Source organism: Poeciliopsis prolifica, unplaced genomic scaffold, assembly GCF_027474105.1.
Source record: "Poeciliopsis prolifica strain line A6 unplaced genomic scaffold, Auburn_PproV2 SCAFFOLD015, whole genome shotgun sequence".
Lineage (NCBI taxonomy): Eukaryota > Metazoa > Chordata > Actinopteri > Cyprinodontiformes > Poeciliidae > Poeciliopsis > Poeciliopsis prolifica.
In genome coordinates, this window is record NW_026562390.1 from 695,569 (window position 1) to 702,585 (window position 7,017).

At 42.6% G+C, this 7,017-nt stretch overlaps 1 pseudogene; it reads right to left on the minus strand.

Moving 5' to 3' along the window:
- Positions 1-698: 698 nt before the first annotated feature.
- On the minus strand, positions 699-6,409 carry LOC129366659 (NACHT, LRR and PYD domains-containing protein 12-like; annotated as a pseudogene).
- Between the last annotated feature and the right edge of the window lie 608 nt (positions 6,410-7,017).

A 7,017-nucleotide genomic window follows, 5' to 3' on the forward strand; every position in this document is an offset into this window, starting at 1 on the left:
TTCTTATAAAAGCTTTTTTTTACAGTAAAAAAGTTGAATTGCTTTATGCCCGAGTATGCAATTCCCGGAAAATGCATTTTCTGTACTTTCTCTTCAACTCGTTGCAGGTATTTTCTGTTTGTCATTTTGTTGGATTTTTTGATAATCTGGTTAGATGCTTATTGTAACATTCTGTATGCATTGAATTCTCTGAATAAAGATCTAGATATCTGAAGTCTGATGTCGTATGATTGTTCTTTTTTTCCCTCGCACGATGACACTCAAGAATCCAGGAAAACAGAGGAAAATTAACAAGCAAAGCAAAGATATTCCTCTTAAATCTTAACATTAGCTAGGGGATTAATGCTGGTTCTCATTGGCTTTTGGATTTTTTCTCCAAAGAGAAAAATGTTCTGAAGGTTCTGAGTTTCAGGTAGAAGTTCTGAATGAAACAGAAAATATGAAGATTTTCCCACTTTATGCTTCAAAGCATTGACCTCTGACCTTCATGGGATGAGAATGTTTTACTTTAACTAGGACTTTCTGAAAGGAAAAGTTGATGAAAAATATTTTTAATGCAAATATTTAAATTTGAACAGGAAAAGAACAGAATGAGCAGCAAATGAACCAAATGAAGAAGAAAAATCTTTTTATTTAAAACACATGAAGAAAAACTGCAGCAAATTTACAAAAGGAAGATTTAATATTCAAATCTGACATGTTGAGAAAAATAGGAGCCAATAGAAACAGAAAATGATCAGATTGAAAAAAACTGATCAATATTTCAATAAAATCTGATGAATGAAAGGAAAAAAATAAGAGAAACAACATCTTGATATTCAGTGTGAAGCTTTGACTGGAAACAAAGAGAAAACATAAAGATCCTGGAATAATCCTGGAATAATCCCAGCTTCCATGTTTAAAGGACTGGAAGAAGAAAAAGTTTCGAAGGACTCAATCAGAATCGTTTCAACAAGAAATAGATTGTAGAGACTGAACTATCTGTTCAACAGTGAGAGAGTTTCTCTGACAGGAGGAAAAACTTTAAACTCTTTAGACTCAAATCAGCTCAGAAACACTGAAGAGGAACCAGAACTGGACCACCAGAACCCAAATCCAGGAATCAGAGGTTCAGTGAATGTGGTGTTGAAGGTGTGGAGGAGGATCAGTGAGTCAGAGAGGACTCTGTAGAAGGACAGAATGCCAGCAGGACAGTCCACATACACTGCTACTCTGTTAGAGACAGAGGACGAGGAGAGACCAGTTTCCCTGTTATTGTGCCTGACAGAGTAACCATAATCATCAGAGCAGCTCAGACTCCAGGAATGATCATTATATCCAAACACTGTCTCTATTGTCTCCTTTCCTCCTGATTCTTCTGTAACTCACTGATATATAAACATTTCCTCTCCACTCAACCTCCCAGTAACAGCGACCAGTCAGACCAGTTCTACACAGCAGCTGATCCCACTTATCAAATCTGTCTGGATGATCAGAATATGACTGAAGCTTCTCCACACGTGTCACCTTCCTGTTGTCTTCAGACAGTTTGAGTTTTCTGTACACTGTGTTTGTGTCGATGGTGAGTTGACAGGAATCTGATGGAGAGAACAAACACAATCCAGCTGCAGTTATTGATCATTTATTGACACTTTGACTCCTGAATGAGTGATGACAGTTTGAAGATGGTTGAATGTGAGCTGCTTTGTTGTCATGAATCAGATGAAAAACACACTTACATCTCCATGGACCTGGAGTCAAGAATCGGCCTCCAGCAGGCTCCACCCTGAAAGGAGGAGGGGGGTCAGACCATCAGTCTCTTTCAGCAGCAAACATGGACATTACATGTCTCTCAGACACACATTGTCCTCCACTGAGACAGGTACAGTCCAAAATCTGGATTGCAAACTGCAGTGGATGTAGGAAGGACAGTTGGTGCTGCTGCAGCACAACTCATTTCTCCAAACACAGGAAAAGCTCCAACAGAGAGGAGAAAGGAAATCCCTCAGTAATAACCTGAAGAAACTCACTGAAGCCTAAAAGGACATCAGGAAACTAAGGAAACATTTCTGGAAGCTCAACCTGATTTAATAATCAGCATTAAAGTACAATCAATCTAATCTCTGATCAACACCTGGATAGATACCTGATCCATCCACACTCCCACACACAGATGAAGGAATGAAACACTAAACAGCCCTGCTGCTGAAAACCTGCTGTGGCCTCACTGTAATATCCATAAATACAAACATTAAAAAGGAGAAGCTGCATCACATTCAACAAAGATTCAACAACAATCAAAGATTTGAAGCTGATAAACATTGAGCTTCCATCTAAATGTTTACCAGCAGACTGACTAAAGACATTTCTCCCTCTTCCTCCTCTATCAGACCTTCTCTGCTCCTGCAGCAGGTTCCTCCATACCTGAGAGCTTCCAGTCTCCAGAGTGGATCCTTCAGTCCAGCCGACAGCAGCTTCACTCCTGAGTCTCCTGGATGATTGTAGCTCAGGTCCAACTCTTTCAGATGGGAGGGGTTGGAGGTCAGAGCTGAGGCCAGAGAAGCACAGCCTTCCTCTGAGACCAAACAGCCTGATAAGCTGCAGACACACAATTCATCACATGTTGAGAAAATGAGAATATTGAGCTAGAAACCAAGATCTGAACGGATGGATGGATGGATCTGTAATTTTGCTTCTTTTTGCATCTTAGATGCATCAATTTGTCAAGAGCCCAGAGTTACCTGAGAGTTTCCAGGTTGCAGTTTGGACTCTTCAGTCCAGCAGAGAGAAGCTTCACCCTGAATCCTGCAGGTTGTTGTTACTCAGGTCCAGTTCTCTGAGACTGGAGGACTGGGAGCTGAGAACTGAGGACAGAGCTTCACAGCTTCTCTCTGAGAGGTTACAGCCACTCAGTCTGAGGAGACAGGGAGGAAAATCTGTCACTAAACAATAGGCTGTTCAAAGATACACAGTCAAAATTATCAGAAATAATTTTAGTTATTCAACTGTCATAAGAGACAAAAAGATGTTCAGAATATCGAGCTATATTTTCACCATCTTAACCATTCACTAATAAATCCCATTGTTCCAAAATAAATATTAAATTGTCAAACTACAAATTTAGCTTCATAATAAATGTCTTTAGTCACTCAGCAGACTGACTAAAGACATTTCTCCCTCTTTCTCCTCTATCAGACCTTCTCTGCTCCTGCAGCAGGTTCCTCCATACCTGAGAGCTTCCAGTTCTGCAGGTCATAAAAATCAACATCAGTCACATCTGCAATGGATTTGGAAGTCTAACAACTGCTGGGAGGAAGGATCTGCAATAATGCTCCTTGTGCACCAGGATGCAGCAACCTGTCAAATATCCAGAGCTTCACTACCAATGTTAGCCTGAACCAAACCTTTCTAAATTTCTCTCTTCTTGGTTCATTCAGGCTGCAGGGAAGGAAAACCAGCCATGTTTGTTTGTTGAGATTTAGCATGATTACCCATCTCACTGTAAAATATCTATTATTATTTTACTCTACTATTGAAAAAACATTTGCATCATAACTGATAGAATATAATGGATATAAATCTGGTTTCACCAGGATTGAAAACATTTTACCTGAGAGTTTGCAGGTTGCAGTTTGGACTCTTCAGTCCAGCAGAGAGAAGCTTCACTCCTGAATCCTGCAGGTTGTTGTTACTCAGGTCCAGTTCTCTGAGACTGGAGGACTGGGAGCTGAGAACTGAGGACAGAGCTTCACAGCTTCTCTCTGAGAGGTTACAGTAACTCAGTCTGAGGAGACAGGGAGGAAAATCTGTTATTCAGCAAATCACAAATATTAATTTCTGTATTTCCAGTCAAGGATGTTGTTCTTGGAAAGACGGAAAGGACTTTACTTTTAATATTTTTATGCTGAGTTTTATTGTGAACTGAATCATTTTGTAGATGGTCATCCTGTCTTAAAAGATTGAACAACAGACAAATAAGAAGCGAAGAGAAATATTACAATCCACTTTGAACTAAATGAATCCAGGTTCAGGTTAAACAGAAAGAGTCCAATGGAAATCCAGTCTGAATAACAGCATCAGAGCTGGTTTGAGGGAAAACACCAGCTTCAAGCAAAGCAGAGAATCTCAGATTTTCATCTTTCCCTTTTTTAACTGATGGATACAGAGATGGAAAACTGAGCAGCAACTGACAAAAGCTGTTCCTTTGAGCAACAAGCTAATTATTTAGCTTCAAACTAAATGTTCCCCAGCAGACTGACTAAAGACATTTCTCCCTCTTCCTCCTCTATCAGACCTTCTCTGCTCCTGCAGCAGGTTCCTCCATACCTGAGAGCTTCCAGTCTCCAGTGTGGATCCTTCAGTCCAGCCGACAGCAGCTTCACTCCTGAGTCTCCTGGATGATTGTAGCTCAGGTCCAACTCTTTCAGATGGGAGGGGTTGGAGGTCAGAGCTGAGGCCAGAGAAGCACAGCCTTCCTCTGAGACCAAACAGCCTGATAAGCTGCAGACACACAATTCATCACATGATGAGAAAATGAGATATGGAGGTAGAAACCAAGGTCTGAACGGATGGATGGATGGATGGATGGATGGATGGATGGATGGATGGATGGATGGATGGAGGAGGGAGGGAGGGAGGGAGGGGGAGGGAGGGAGGGAGGGAGGGAGGGATGGATGGATGGAGGGAGGGGGAGGGAGGGAGGGAGGGAGGGAGGGATGGATGGATGGATGGATGGATGGATGGATGGATGGATGGATGGATGGATGGATGGATGGATGGATGGAAGGATGGATGGATGGATGGAGTTACCTGAGAGTTTCCAGGTTGCAGTTTGGACTCTTCAGTCCAGCAGAGAGAAGCTTCACTCCTGAATCCTGCAGGTTGTTGTTACTCAGGTCCAGTTCTCTGAGACTGGAGGACTGGGAGCTGAGAACTGAGGACAGAGCTTCACAGCTTCTCTCTGAGAGGTTACAGCCACTCAGTCTGAGGAGACAGGGAGGAAAATTTGTTATTAAACAAATCCACAAAAATTATGTTCTTTCAAATCAACAATTTTCATTCGACAGAGAAGGATCTATCTAATAGAACAACTTTTGCTTTTGTTGCGAACTGCTTCATTCTATACTTGGACCTCCAGCCTTAAAGGACTGAACTCCAGGTAAAAAGAGGTTGGAAAGAGCATCATAAACTTTATTAATCCAATTTCAACTTTAGCAGTGGAGGAGATATGTAACACTATCTCTGCTTCTTTTTGCACAACAGCCCAATGGGACACTTTGAACAGACGACGCACCAAAACATAAATTAAAAAATGGATATTTACCTAATAATGAGCATATATCTATCAAACACCTGCATTAACAATCTGTGTCCTTACAGAGCTTTGTTGGAGGCTTTAACCACTGGCAGCAGCCTCAGAAGAACCTCCTCTGAAGCAGAGTATTTCTTCAGGTCAAACACATCCAGATCTTTTCCTGATGACACTAAGATGAAGATCAGAGCTGACCAATGAGCAGGAGACAGTTATCTGTGGAGAGACTTCCTGAACTCAGAGACTGTTGGATCTCCTCCACTAGAGAACGATTATTCAGTTCATTCAGACAGTGGAACAGATTGATGCTTTTCTCTGCAGACACATTCTCATTGATCTTCTCCTTGATGTACTGAACTGTTTCCTGCTTGGTCAGTGAGCTACTTCCTGTCTTTGTCAGCAGACCTTGTAAGAGTCTCTGATTGGTCTGCAGTGAAAGTCCCAAGAGGAAGCGGAGGAACAAGTCCAGGTGTCCATTTGGACTCTGTAAGGCCTGGTCAACAGCTCTCTGATGGAGAGACTTTAGTTTAGGTTTATTAAATAATGAAGATTTATTAGATCTTTCTGTTTCTTTCATCAGGTTGACCCCAGAGTTGATGAAGGTCAGATGAACATGAAGAGCAGCCAGAAACTCCTGAACACTCAGATGGACAAAGCAGAACACCTTGTCCTGGTACAGACCTCTCTCCTCTTTAAAGATCTGTGTGAACACTCCTGAGTACACTGAGGCTGCTCTGATATCGATGCCACACTCTGTCAGGTCTGATTCATAGAAGATCAGGTTTCCTTTCTGCAGCTGATCAAAAGCCAGTTTTCCCAGAGGACTCAATCATCTTCCTGCTCTGGACTCCAGTGTGGATCTGTTTCAGCTCCTTCATCATACTTGACCTTCTTCACTTTGGTCTGAACTACCAGGAAGTGAATGTACATGTCAGTTAGGGTTCTGGGCAGCTCTCCTCCCTCTCTGGTCTCCAACACATCCTCCAGAACTGTAGCAGTGATCCAGCAGAAGACTGGGATGTGGCACATGATGTGGGGCTTCGTGATGTCTTCATGTGGGAGATGATCCTGCTGGCCTGTTCCTCATCTCTGAATCTCTTCCTGAAGTACTCCTCCTCTGAGGGTCATTGAACCCTCTGACCTCTGTCACCATGCCAACACACTGAGGAGGGATCTGATTGGCTGCTGCAGGTCGTGTGGTTATCCAGAGGAGAGCAGAGGGAAGCAGTTTCCCCCTGATGAGGTTTGTCAGCAGAACATCCACTGAGGTGGACTCTGTAGCATCAGTCAGGATCTCCTTGTTGTGGAAATCCAGTGGAAGTCGACTCTCATCCAAGCCATCAAAGATGAACAGAACCTGGAAGTGTTCAAAGCTGCAGATTTCTTTGGTTTCAGTAAAGAAATGATGAACAAGTTCCACCAAGCTGAACTTTTTCTCTTTCAGCATTCAGCTCTCTGAAGGTGAATGGAATATGAACTGGATGTTCTGGTGGGCTTTGTCTTCAGCCCAGTCCAGAGTGAACTTCTGTGTTAGGACTGTTTTCCCAATGCCAGCCACTCCCTTTGTCATCACTGTTCTGATTGGTTGATCTCTTCCAGGTGGGACTTTAAAGATGTCTTCTTGTCTGATTGTAGTTTCTGGTCTGTGTGGTTTCCTGGATGCTGTTTCAATCTGTCTGACCTCATGTTCATCATTGACCTCTCCAGTCCCTCCCTCTGTGATGTAG